Raw genomic sequence first — 12,897 nt, forward strand, 5'->3', positions numbered from 1 at the left:
CGACAACACAAGAGGTTTTCCTGCCTGAAGCGGATCTTGTATAAAAGACAGGCGCTGGTGTCATTGAAGAGGCCGTACGCTTTCCCCCACAATCTATTGCCAACTCACACACCCTCTCCACCTTCCCGGTGCATTTTAACAATGCCATAAAACTGAACGTGAAACCGCTACCCATCTGAAGCAACCTGCAAATGTCAAGCCAAAGCCGCGGTTGTTGGATGGCTATACATGAGATCCCAAGGTCTTTTTTGCATTATATTTTTCTTCCGCCTCGGCTGATGAAATGTGATTTGTGACAGGTGGATTCATAACAGGAAGTGCCAACAGACACTTTGCAAGTGATCTTGAGTAGCACGGAATGAAAGCCAGCACCTTTTCTTTTATAGAGCCCGGTGGTGGTGGTGGTTCTGCTCACATGATAATTGCCAGTGGTATTTGTTTTCAGTGCGATACATTAATCTTAAGAGACATGACCTTTCAGGAGATAACACTTTTATTTCTGGTGACGAGATGCAGTGTACCGTTAAGGTTCTTCATGCAAGTATATGAAACAGAAATAACTGAATGAGAATGATGGTGTCAAACAACAATGATGGGGGTGGGGTCTAGAATATATGTCCTTTCCCCTGAAAACCAATAGCCATTTATTAGACAAGTGCAAGTGTCCTCTCTTGAAGGAGGAAGCAGTTTCCAAATATCTGTGCCCAGCGATGCCCCTGCAGTTAGTTTGATCAAGCCCTACAGATGTGTGTGCAGATGTGTAAGCACAACTGCCATCAGGCATGTCTCTTATGCCAGCCTTGCACCAATCTCTGGCAAAAGGATGAAGCAACTGGATAAATGGACAGACTTGCAAAAATGCTCGCATGACATGGCTCCCCATCATGGTTATGCAAAAAAGCGGGTGGAGGAATTTCCTGTCACAATCTTCCTGCTTCCAGTTACAGATAGATAGCCGTGTTGGTCTGCCATAGTCAAAATTAAAAAAATCCCTTCGTGTGCATGCAAACGAAAGCTCATACCAAGAACTAACTTAGTTGGTCTTTAAGGTGCTTCTGGAAGGGATTTTTTTAATCTGCCTGCTGCCAAACTTTCCCCTTTCCCATGGTTCTTGGCCCTTTGACTTGGCAAGTGTCATGGAGTTTACAAGGTTAACCAAACCCAGACCTTCCAAATGTCCCTATTTTCCAGGGACAGTCCCAAATTTACAGAAGTCATCCCAGTTTCTGGCCTGAAAGCAAGATGAGTCCCAGTTTCTGATTTGATCCTGGAATGTCCTGCTTTTCCATAGGACGTCCCTCTTTTCATTTCAGAAATGTTGGAGGCTATGGAGTTATGCGACCCCTGAAGGCTGTGTCTCAGCATGCTTCTGCTGCTGCTCATTTCAGTGAGAGAAGGATACTGGCCATTGTGGGCTAATGTTGATGCTGCTGGCGCCATAGAGAGGTACTAGTCATTGTGACCTTGTGCTGATGCTCAAAGAGAAAGGCTGGCCATTGTGACCCCATGCTGCCATGGTAATGTTGCTTGCCTGAAGGACCATGGCTGCTTGAAGGAGAGAGAGTGGCCATTGTGACCTCATGCTGAAGAAAGGTAAAGGACCCCTGGACAGTTAAGTCTAGTCAAAGGCGACTTTGGGGTTGCAGTGCTCATCTCACTTTCGGGCTGAGGGAGCTAGTGCTTGTCCACAAACAGCTTTCTGGATCATGTGGACAGCATGAGTAAACCACTTCTGGCGCAATGAAGCACTGTGACAGGAGCTAGAGCACACAGAAATGCTGTTTACCTTCCTGCCACAGTGGTACCTATTTATCTACTTGCACTGGTGTGCTTTCAAACTGCTAGGTTGGCAGGCGTTGGGACAGAGCAATGGGAGCTCACCCCATTGCATGGATTTGAACCGCTGACCTTCTGATCGGCAAGCCCAAGAGGCTCAGTGGTTTAGACCACAGTGCCACCCAAATCCCTTTGTTGGAGGGTATGCAGACCTGGAATAAAAACGAGCAGCTCAGCCTTCAACCAAATTCTGCCTATTTTCCACTTGTGTAGATGAAAGTCAAAGAGACTGACTCTCCTGTCGTAAGGCTCCTATTCAGTCAAACTAAGGAAGAACAACTGAGCGTGTTCCAGTCATGTTTCTTGGAAATAAAAGCTATTCAGAGCAGCACACGGATTAGGCCCTTATCAGTTTGAGTCGTCCACATTTCCATTAGTAGCATGAATTGTTTTGGGATGCAGATTAATGCGAAAGATACAACAGCAGAGGCTTTTACAATCTGATTTTGGCTTTTCATGATGATAGAGCTTCACAGGTGCCGCAGCCGAGGCCCTAAAGACAAGTGTAATATGATTAGAAACAAATAAGATGCAGGGGCTGTTCAATCTCCATCACACAACCAGGCCGGGCAGCGAGACGCGAAAACTGATAGCTCGGAGGCTTCATCCTCACAAGGCGGGCGATTACAAGGCAACAAAAAGCAGACCCAGAGAGCCTTCTTATGATTATAAAAAACTGATCAGTGGCATCGTAAACGCAAAAGTGATAAACCATTATTTCAAATCACCCAGCCCAGAAACATGGTTATATTTATAGCAGAGTTGCCCAGAAAGAGCTTTCCGTGGAGCAGTAGGTCTTTGGCACTTTTAGCCTATTCTGGGAAAGGGGTAATAAAAGAGGGGAGCAAAAGAGGGAAACAAAGGGAATAAAAGAGCGAGGAAGTGCACTCATAACTCAGGGTCTTTGTAGGAGACTCACAGCTTATTGCTGAAAATATTAAAGCCATGTGTTTATTTAATAGTCATAAGATAAGGGCTGAGCTGAAATTTCTCAAAAACAAACTGAAAATCTTAGCCACACACCCTCAAGAATATTTGACAGAATGGGATATCCCAACTTTTATGCCCATATTCAAGAAGAGGAAGTTTCAAACACAAAGGTGATTCCAACCCAATATATTTCAATATTTCTGCAACTAGCGATGACCTTGTGCCCTATTCTTTCCAGTTCTCCTCTCTTAACTCAGAGCTTCCTTCATCTGCCAGTATGAATTTATATTTTCATATGACATTAAGTGAGCCAAAATTTCACAGATTTGCACTCCCTAAGAAGACTGTTTGATTAGGTAGTAGTAGTAATTTTATTATTTATACCCCACCCATTTAGTTGGATTGCCTGAGACACTTTCCACTGCCACCCACTCACAAATGGCCTGGAGAATTATGGGAGGCCATCTTCACTCAGTCATAAATAAAATACTGTTATACAGTTATATCTTCTTTGATTTAAAATAAATATTAGCTAAAGAAAATACCAGGTTCTTACAGCAAAGCAAGTTTTGCCCTCTCTCAATCGTGTTCCCAGTTACCACATTTTTATTTTGTCACATCAAACTCAATGGGGCTCATCAACATCTGACTGTACTCCATTGCTAACACTTCAGTCAAAATACCACAAAAACCCAAATTTATCAGGGGTTAAAGTGGTTTGCAATCTGATTTTTTTTTAAAGTTCTCATCCAAAGCTAGAAAAAAAGTAATGAAGTGAAACTCCCTAGGGTGAACATTCCATAGCTGGGTTGCCCATAACATGACCTACTTCATTGTAGATGATGCTGATGATAGATAGATAGATAGATAGATAGATAGATAGATAGATAACAACAACAATTGTACCCTGCCTATCTGGCTGGGTCGTCCCAGCTACACTATGTGGCTTCCAGCATATTAAAAACTTCCCCGAACGGGGCTGCTTTCAGATGTCTTCTAAAGGTTGTATAATTACCATACTTATCTCCTTGACACCTGATGGGAGGGCCTTCCATAGGGTGGGTGCCACTACCAAGAAGTTCCTCTGCCCGGTTCCCTGTAGCTTCACTTCTTGCAGTGAGGGAACCACCAGAAGACCCTTGGAGGTGGACCTCAGTGTCTGGGCTGAGCAATGTGCGTAGAGACACTCCTTCAGGTATACAGAGCCAAGGCCGTTTAGGTCTTTAAAGATCAGCACCAACACTCTAAATTGATGATAGAGGCAGCTAGTTGATTACCATTGACTATTAAGGCAGCAGTGAAATTGGTCCTCTACCTGTGAATTTAATGGTGAGTCTAGTGTCTGGACTGAGAAGCCGATCCCCACATCCTTTTAACTTTGCTCAAGCTTTCAACCTATTATTCCATAGAACTCAACAGGATTTATTGAGAGCTGAATCAGCCTCCACTGCCATAACTCTGACACAGTTTCTATCAGGATTGATTGAATGTGATGGACACAGGGAATATGGGGCGAAATGTTGGGAAGTGGCATTTATAGAGGGAGAGAAAGAGAAGGCACAGGAATTTTGAGAAATGGAGTCTCTCAAAAACGAGAGCCACCTTTAAATATCTTAACGGCTGTCCAATGGACGAGGGAACATACTTGTTTTCTCCTGCTCTGGAGAGTAGGACTCAAGGCAATGACTTCAAGTTACAAGAAAGGAGATTCTAGCTAAATATATTTTTGGGGGGGACCTTTCTTTTTGTATAATTTTTATTAAGTTTTTCTATTTTACATTTTAAAATATTCATTTGAACAACCTTAAAATATGGACTAGATGATCCTTGGTCCCTTCCAACTCTAAGATTCTATTATTCTATGTTATGATAGCTAACAGCACCATCACTCCTTCTGTTCCCATTTACCTGGTGACTGTTTGACTCTTCCCTGACCCCCTTATTGGCACCTACAATCAGTGTTGTTTTTTTTCTGGGGGTACACATACCCCTAAACATTTTGTGAATTGTTGTACTTTTGTCTTGATATCTATGAGCTGTGGAGCTTGTTATTTCCAAGAGTCTATGATATCTTTAACCAAAAGAACAGAGGCACCTTTTGAGAGTTTTAAATCCAAACTATTGTATATTTCTGAACAAAGTAGAACTTTGAACAGCGTATAATTGAGGCGTGGGTGGTCGTGAGACCTTGGAAGTGATTCTTGGTATAAAAGAGAGTTGTTACCAATATGTTCCATGAAACAGAAGTGGGTATGTCATTCAGCCCGACGTTACAAAACAAAGCACCTTTTTTTCACCCCTCTCTGAGCTTGAAAACATATTACAACATGTTACATTTTCTTTCCTGTTGTTCTGCTTTATTTATGGCACAAAGAGAAAGCAAAATCTCACCAAGTCGCCAACAAACGTTCAAACTCACAAAGGTTCAAAAGACAAGGTTTGTCACTTTCTGGTCTCCCTTTATAGTCCTTCACTGATGTATGACAAGAACCCTGAAAACAGTCCGATGCCTGCGTTATTCAGCAAATATAGACTTTCTCTTCCTTGCTCTTCAGGAAGTGATGATATTGCTGAGTCATTTTTGGCTGGATCCCGGACAGGGAAGCAAAAGAGAGAAGGCCTGGAGGCCACTCTTTCATGAGTAGATGATGCATGGCTGGGGTGTGAGTCTGAATTGCTCTACTCCAGGAGTGGGGATACCTGCATGGCTCTTTCTTGCAGAAGTGGTGTTCCCCACGCCCTCCTGTCAGGCTGCCTTAAGATGCCTTAAGAGACCCTTAAGATGAATCTCATTCACACTGTTCAGAAGTAGCCACCAGCCACGCAAGTTCTGAAAACTGGTTTGCATGCAGCTGCAAGAGGGCTAAAGGGGTACTTTCTTAGTGAGTAAAAAGGTAAAGGACCCCTGGATGGTTAAGTCCAGTCAAAGGCGACTATGGGGTTGCGGTGTCCATCTCAACACGGGTGGTGCTGTGGTCCAAACCACTGAGCCGCTTGGGCTTGTCGATCAGAAGGTCGGCGGTTTGAATCTGCTCTGGCTTCCGTCATGGTGTTCCATTGCGCCAGAAGCAGTTAAGTCATACTGGGCACATGACCCGGAAAGCTGTCTGTGAACAAACGCTGGCTCCCTCAGCAAGATGAGCGCCATACCCCATAGTCACCTTTGACTGGACTTAACCATCCAGGGGTCCTTTATCTTTACCTTTTCTTAGTGAGTGTTTGGGAAATATTTATATTCTGATCATTCTCTCCTGGCTCACTAGTTTAGGGCATGCATCTTGATGGTGTCATGTGCACATAGATTGTTGTATTGCCTCCTGGAAGTTGTAGTTTGGCTTGGTGGTTTATGGTGGATTTGAAGAGGAATCTACAGAGCGGTCCATAGTCACAGACAAAGCAGGTGAATGTTTTGAACGAGGCGGCTGTTAACTTATAGTTGATCTCCCTCTCTCTCTCTCTCTCTCTCTCTCTCTCTCTCTCTCTCTCTCTCTGTTTCTCTCTCTCTCTCTTACTGAGTAGCTATTAAATAATCCTATTTTGTTCCATCATTAGGTGGGCTTGGTTTCTCACTGTAAATACAATGGCTAAATACAATCCAAGTGATTTGACTTGCCATTGTGTTTGTCCTGATATGATGTTCTTTCTGAGAGACTATATGCAAGTCATCAAATGAGGGGGATGGATATGGCAATTAGCCATCAGTTTGAATTTAACCTTCATCTTTAACAGGCCAAACACTTGACAAAAATGAATGTATATTGGACAAGAGTTAAACCAACATTTCTATACAGAACAGCATATGCCACATCTTCCCCCAGCTCACTGGACAGCCCAGATAATTTAGTAGGAGAAGAAATATGGATAAAACTTAACTGCAGTGCCAATAGCATCAGAGCTGATCTACATGCACGATGAAGAGTGTGCAACCTTTCCGAGCTATTATTATCTTTCAGAGAGAGCAATGCAATACCGCCAGTTTCTAAAGGCACTCACCATTGTAGCATGAGGCCACTGCATTGTGAATACTTAAAATGCCCGTAGGGTCCAAGGAACCTAAATGAAATTCTAATGTTAATAAGTGCTGAGTGACCTTTACTGTTAACTATCTAATACATCTCGGGCAGACAACATGGAACCTCTGCTATGGGAGGGTCACATGGACAAGCTGCTAGCCCTTTCGGTGTAATGAAAAGTCTCCCCTAAAATACAAAATGAAATGGGTTTTTAAAGTGACAGTTGCTGTGTCTTCGTGGTCACCTTTAAATCCTCGTGAGCTATGTGCCACCTCAAATTAAAAGCTAGAGGTGGAGTCAAAACCTCAAGGTGCTGCAATGTAATTAAGCTGCATGAAATATGCAAAAGGCCCTATTTATAGATTGTAATAAATGGCCTGATCCAAAGCTGTTAAGTTCTATGGCTGAGATAAAAATCCAGAATGCTGGATTCATGATCAAATTCAAACGTTCACCAGATATTCTCTGCATATTCACAGAATATTCATTCAATACTGGACACTGGCATTTGACACCCAACTGCATTTGATTTCAATATTTGATGATTGATTGCATGCAATGGTATAAAGTCCTTTGCCACAATTGACAGTATATGGCAATGGGTGTGCCAACTGGTTTTTATTTATATAAAGATGTATGTCACACACTTCTAGAGCTTACACACCATTAAAAATAATTTAAACAAAATATTCCACAAATAATATAATAATAATATAACAAAAGCAAAATAATCTTTGTTTTAATTATTATTTATTGCATTTCATTCACACATTTTTCTCCAAGGAGCTCAAGGGGACATACGCCGTTCTTTGTCTCCTCATTTAATTCCCAACAACAACACTGTTAAGTAGGTTAGGCTGAGAGGCAGTGAGCATCATAGCCAAGTGGGAATTTGAACCCTGGTCTCCCAGGGTCTAGTCTGGCAAGCTAACCACTGAACAACACTGTCTCTAATAAAAACAGTCATAGGTGCAGTAGATAAAGCAAAGGCATTGGACAAAACATTGGCACTGGTAAAGCCTCCCTAAGCAGAAACATCTGCTGTGATGGGATAGAGTGCCACTATTTAGATGGGATCACAGAGAAGACCCTTACCTGTGTCCCATCTGCCAAACCTCCAGCATTGTCAGGGCATAGACGATAGTCTGATAAGGGAGAAGAGATTGTTTTGATCAAAGGTAATAGAAGCTCTCTCTCTCTGATCTAAGTGGTCCATCATTTAAGAGGTTGCCTATTCTTCCTTAATGATACTGATCTTTTGTTATAAAGGAGATACCCAGTTCACACAGATAGCCTCTTATTTTAAAAAAGGGATTATTGCACTGGGAAGGTGGTTTTGGAAGCAATGGTCAGGGTATTTATCTATTTGACGGATCACCACAGCATGCAAATGGTAGGTGATCTAAGGGACATTTGGTCCACCTCAGAATACGGGATCTATTTGCAGCATGCAATCGTGTTAAACGTGGTGAACATTGTTAGATTTGAGAGCTGACAGCCTGCAAGTTAATATTTAATAGTTAACGTTTGTCAGCTGAGAGCTTTTGAGTTTTCGTTTTTGGACTCTCCCCAAATCAAAATATTCAAGAGGTGCCCATGTGCCCCGAATACTAAATTTTAAAAGAAAAAATTACCTTTCAAAATTCAATTCTGAATTTTATGTGGAAAATTTCAATGGGGAACTATTAATATTGTTAATATATGTTAATATTTGCTTCTTCCATTCCCCCCTCCCACTGCTGCTTAATCCAATGTGTGCAGAAATACAAATGTGCACAAGATTCAGAAAAAGAAAGGCAAACGAAGTAAGCTGAAGCTGCAGAAATCAGAAAGGGGAATCCTGTGGGATCCTAATGTACTTTGCTAACAGGATTCAAGGATTCAAGCCACGCAGGTAGAACTTCCTAGGAGGATTCAGTTTTCCAAATATTTTGGGGGTTGGTTCCCCCCCCCCCCCGTACTGCAATCCTAGACATGTCCATTTAGAATTAAGCCCCACTGAGTTCAATTGGATTTCTTCCCAGGTAAGTGAATACAGGCTTGTCGCCTGGATCAATTAAGATGTGTAATCAGTTTGTTGGTGCTTTGTGGTGGAACTTTAGGTCAAACATACAGAGGGATTCTCCAAGAGTATCAAGGATCCAAGCTTTCTCAAAAACTAATGATTGAAAGTGACAGGAGACAAAACAGTCGGGATCCCCTGCAGGGAGCCTGTGAAGTGGGAAGGTTATTTGGAAACCGGTAAGACGATATCAAGAACAAGGACATGAAAAGAATAAGAGAGGTGTCCATGCTGATTAGGAGAGATGCTTTCATCCGAAGTTGCCATACCTTGACTTCAAGCCGCACACTAAAATGCATTCGACTGAACGGAATCACTAATCAGCCAAAACATTTCCTTCACTTTTCTTGGGAAATGGAAAGAGCCTCAGACTGGCCTTTCTTTATTTCTTTGAGTGGGGGCAGCAGGCAATGCTTTCTGTGGAGGCCAAATCTGCTGCCCTTGTGGTTCCTGCCACCCAAGGCAGTCACTTCCCCTTGCCTCATGGGAGAGCCGGCCATGGCTCATGTTGAGGGCAGGTACTGTATGTGGTGGAGGGGAGGGACTCATATCACACCAAGACCACATTATAACCTTCTCTGAATGTTGTCAAACGCTTTCCATTTTCTAGATGGGAACACTGCTGCAGAAAGATAGTAACTCACCCAGGGTCACACATGGTGAATTTTATTAAACAAGAATTTAAGACTATCTTCAACATTTTTGCAGGGTGTGGATCACACACGCCATCAATGTATGACACCCCCCTTTTGTGTTATACCCAGTGCATTTTTTCTTAAAAAAATGTTTAGGGGTACTCTCATTTTGACTCAAGAAAATCACCATTTTATAGTTCAAATCGGGGAAAAGAAATACAGTAGATGGACAAAAGTACAGAGATTCACAAAATGTTTAGGGGTATGCGTACCCCCAGAAAAAAAGGACTGGTTATACCTACATCCAATTCTAAATAGATTAGTGACAGGTCAATGAGATCCAGTCTCTGATCTTGTTCATTTTGGACCGTGTCTCCATCACTTGCAAGCATGCATTTTGGATGAGGAACAGGACCGCAGGGAAGCCGTTCTTAGGCTTCAAAGGTAACATTTGAGTCAGCTAGGTGCCTTCAGGTGTTCTCAAAACGCTTAAGAAAAGCAACGGGAGCTCTGTTCCAAAACAGTTGTTACAATTAGGATGACTTCTCTGGAGCGGGGAGCGTTTCTGCAGTTGCCATTTTGGACCCTCCTCAGGATGCAGCGAGGAGAGAGGAAATCTTTAAGCAGATGCTAATTGCATTACACAAAATCCAAGCGCAATTACTTCAGCATAATCAGTTCAGTTCAAACTGTGTCAGGCCCACCTGCCTTGGTTCCTTAAGGAACTAATGATAGGGGGCATCAAAGACAGGAGATGGGAGAAATAAAGCTCTCTCTCTTTTTCCTACAGATTCATGTATTTGCCAAAGGCTTTCATCCAAAATACCCTCAGCAAAAATATCCAGCTCAGGCTCCATATTTCTGTTCACTTGCTATCCAATTAAAGTCTCCCATGCTTGCCCTCCTATAGTGCATTTATTTCAGAGTCACTGCCTGTTTTGCTTTTAACCCTCTGATAATCTGTTTATCACCAGAGAGGAAGAGAATGTATTCTTAAAAGAAGCACTAAAAGGTCACAAGGCCAATTATAACGCTGGAAGGTATTTTGATTGAACAAGAAATAAAGTACTTAGCAGAGATGAAAGAGACAATTTGCTTCTAAAATTCTTCTCCTTTGCAGATGTTCAGGTCAAATATTCTCCAGTGATACCCTTCAGGTTGCAAAGGGAAAGGTTTAAAAACCACCGGTACCTCGTATTTGACAGCATTTGAGAGTTGGCATGCAACAGGCAGTTTACAGGACTAGTTATCCAGGTTTACTACGTACAATGAATGCAACAAAGATTGGGACGCAAGCAGACTCCACACCCTCATTTGAGAGATAAAGAAGGGATGCCTAGGGTATCACTTAAGAGTATCGATAGTCTAGGCCTAAATTTCTAGCCTGTAACTGAGGTTGCAAAGCTGCTACAGCTAAGCAATTGCTCTTCAAGGTGACCTGTAATTTACAAACAGCAAACACACTATTCACAAAACTGCACAACTCAGACACATTCAAAAACAATTACTCTACAACCTCAAGCAGATGGTATCATGAGGGTGCTTCATTCTATATGATAAATCAGTTGCTTTCTGCAGTGGGAAATATATTGAGCGTAAACTTACCCTTTCTATAAAGCCATAATGGATTTTGTAAAATAATAATAATAAAGACAAATCAGGATGTAAGTAACTGAGGAATTCTAGGAACAAACATACACCTGCTTTCACTTCAGAATGTTGCTATCTTGATGGGTGTGTATGTACATTTATGATAATGATGGTTAATTAAAGGCCCATCATGCTGGAAAAACAGGGGTGGAGAGCTGGCAGAAGACATGTAGGTGTCTGAAGAAGAAAATCCAAGAAGTGCCCCAATGAAAAAATGTAACGATAAACCAAATGATTGACTGTTACAGTAGTTGCCTTTAATGGTACCCCAAACTGCAACCCACCCATGGCCAACCCAGGGACTGTTGACCGTGCCCTGAATCAATTCCTGAATTAGTGGACAAAAGATGGGGAACAGGAAGGGTGGATAATCTGAGACTGTCCCTGAACTCCACCCCTCTTCTTTCCCCTCACTCCCCATCATCACAGAGGCCATTTTGTCAGGCAAAGGGGGTGGGGTAGGGTAGGGGGGAGATTCATGTTGTTGCTTCTGGTTTCTAATTCCTTCCCTTTCTCCTGTTCTCCTGAGCAACCACCACACTCTGCAGAGGAGGAAATAAAGGGCTTTCTGTGGCCAACTCAAAAGCTGCCTTTAGGGTGTAGAGGAAACGAGGCAATTCTCCGCCTTTCTGCTTCTTCTAAATCAGAAATGTGGAACCCGAAGCCCTCCAGATACTGTTGAACTTTGTTTCCCATCAGCCCCGGCAAGTACAGTCAATGGACAGGGATCATGGGAGTTGGAGTTCAGCAACCTCTGGGGGCAGAAACGCCAACTTGCGCAGAAGAGTGGGATGCTAATGACATCTGCATGGTGCCAGGATACCGGGAGGAGCCAAATGCAGTGGTAGCATGACTTCAATGGCTGGCAGCTCCTCTCTGGGGCTTGGCCTCATCCCACTTGATAAATACATCTGGAGATGTCAGTTAAAGTAATTTTGACATTATCGCCCTATACAGACAAATGGGCCCTACAAAAATATGTCAAGTTTCAGAGGGAGACTTAAAATTTACAGCATGCTGCATGCTGAAGGAAAATTATATGAAAATGATGTATCATTGAGACTTAACACCTACATAATTAGCAAAAATGTATAGAACTGCTTCAAATGTATGTTGGAAGTGTAAGGAGAAGGAAGGCACTTTCTACCATATGTGGTGGATGTGCAAAATAAAAAAGCATTCTGGGAAATGATATATAATGAGTTGAAAAAAATGTTTAAAATAACATTTGTGGGGGACGGGGGGGCGGAAGGTTTTCTACTAGGAATTCTGGATGCAGAAAAACCAAAGGAGCAGAAAAGATTATCCATGTATGCGATGACAGCAGCATGGATACTACTGGCCCAGAGATGGAAATAAGATAAACTCCCAACCAGAGACAAATTCCTGCCTCATTACAAATGCTAATCATCTGGATACTAATTTTTGCATTTTCCTGTAGGACTAATTGCAGTCGTTAACAGTCGTCAACAGGTTTACCATACCCATTGAGTCAACCACCCATCTCCTACTACCCTCCTGAGAAAAAACCCCACCCCACCCTCCTACTATATATAAGGGTCTGGTGACTTCTGTTTCAGTGTATCTGAAGAAGTGTGTATGCACACAAAAGCTTATACCCAGAACAAACTTAGTTGGTCCCTAAGGTGTTACTGGACAATTTTTAAAATATATTTTGGTTGATAAAGATGATGGACAATGCTGAAATGGCGAAAATGACCGGAAAAATCAGAAACCAAGAAGGTAGAAACTTTCATAAGGAATTGGGGGG

The 12,897-nt window shown here is 42.4% G+C and overlaps 1 long non-coding RNA gene across 2 annotated transcripts; it reads left to right on the forward strand.

Annotated features, from left to right (window-relative positions):
• The first annotated feature begins 5,750 nt into the window (after positions 1–5,750).
• Positions 5,751–12,359, forward strand: LOC308585336. Of its 2 annotated transcripts, none has more exons than XR_014007291.1 (3): positions 5,751–6,166; positions 8,541–8,673; positions 10,451–12,359. It is a non-coding gene; the product is annotated as an uncharacterized lncRNA (long non-coding RNA). The 2 variants fall into 2 exon arrangements; XR_014007292.1 differs by having other exon boundaries at positions 5,755–6,166; positions 10,267–12,359.
• The last annotated feature ends 538 nt before the right edge of the window (positions 12,360–12,897 follow it).

Source organism: Podarcis bocagei, assembly GCF_964188305.1.
Source record: "Podarcis bocagei genome assembly, chromosome: 4".
NCBI lineage: Eukaryota > Metazoa > Chordata > Lepidosauria > Squamata > Lacertidae > Podarcis > Podarcis bocagei.